Genomic DNA, 1,533 nt, shown 5'->3' on the forward strand with positions numbered 1-1,533 from the left:
CTCTGTCCCCCTCTCACTGTCCCACCTCTCTCTGTCCCCCCTCTCTCTCTGTTCCCCTCTTTCTATCCCCCTCTCTCTCTGTCCCCCTCTCTCTGTTCCCCTCTCTCTGTCCCCCCCTCTCTGTCCCCCCTCTCTCTCTGTTCCCCTCTCTCTGTCCCCCCTCTCTCTGTCCCCCCTCTCTCTCTGTCCCCCCTCTCTCTGTCCCCCTCTCTCTCTGTACCCCTCTCTCTGTCCCCCCTCTCTCTGTCCCCCTCTCTCTGTCCCCCCTCTCTCGTTCCCCCCCTATCTCTGTCCCCCTCTCTCTGTCCCGCTCTCTCTCTGTCGCTTTCTCTCTGTCCCCCTCTCTCTCTGTCCCCCCTCTCTCTCTGTCCCCCTCTCTCTGTCCCCCCTCTCTCTGTCCCCCCTCTCTCAGAGCCTCTCTCTCTCTGTCCCCCTCTCTCTCTGTCCCCCCTCTCTCTCTTCCCCGTCTCTCTCTGTCCCCCCCTCTCTGTCCCACCTCTCTCTGTCCCCCTCTCTCTGTCCCCCTCTCTCTCTGTCCCCCCTATCTCTGTCGCCCCTCTCTCTGTCCCCCTCTCTCTCTGTCCCCCTCTCTCTCTGTCCCCCTCTCTCTCTTCCCCCTCTCTCTCTGTCCCTCTCTCTCTGTCCCCCCTCTCTCTGTCCCCCCCCTCTCTGTCCCCCCCTCTCTCTGTCCCCCTCTCTCTCTCTGACCCCCTCACTCTGTCCCACTCTCTCTGCCCCGATCTCTCTCTGCCTATGTCTCTCTGTCCCCCTCTATCTCCCCCACTCTCTGTGCCCCACTCTCTGTGCCCATCTCTCTGACCCCCTCTACCTCCCACTTTTTCTGTCCCCATCTCTGACCCCCGCTATCTCCCCCCATTCCCTGTGCCCCCTCTCTCTCTTCCACCTCTCTCTCACCCCCTCTACTTCCCCCTCTCTCTATCCCCCCTCTCTCTGTCCCCCTCTCTCAGTCCCCCCTCTCTCTGTCCCCCCTCTCCCTGTCCCCCTCTCTCTCTGTCCCCCTCTCTCTCTTCCCCCTCTCACTATGTCCCCCCCCACTCTGTCCCCCCTCTCTCTGTCCCCTCTCTCTCTGTCCCCCCCTCTCTGTACCCCCTCTCTCTGTCCCCCCTCTCTCTGTCCCCCTCTCTCTCTGTTCCCCTCTCTCTCTTCCCCCTCTCTCTCTGTCCCCCCTCTCTCTGTCCCCCCTCTCTCTGTCCCCCCCCTCTCTTTCCCCCTCTCTCTCTGTCCCCCTCTCTCTGTCCCCACTCTCTCTGTCCCCCTCTCTCTGTCCCCCTCTCTCTCTGTCCCCCCCTCTCTCTGTCCCCCTCTCTCTCTTTTCCCCTCTCTCTGTCCCCCCTCTCTCTGTCCCCCTCTCTCTCTGTCCCCCCTCTCTCTGTCCCCCTCTCTCTCTGTCCCCCTCTCTCTCTGTCCCCCTCTCTCTGTCCCCCCCTCTCTCTCTGTCCCCCCCTCTCTCTGTCCCCCCTCTCTCTGTCCCCCTCTCTCTCTGTCCCCCTCTCTCTATCTGTCCCCCTATCT

This window comes from Chiloscyllium punctatum, chromosome 41, assembly GCF_047496795.1.
Source record: "Chiloscyllium punctatum isolate Juve2018m chromosome 41, sChiPun1.3, whole genome shotgun sequence".
Classification (NCBI taxonomy): domain Eukaryota; kingdom Metazoa; phylum Chordata; class Chondrichthyes; order Orectolobiformes; family Hemiscylliidae; genus Chiloscyllium; species Chiloscyllium punctatum.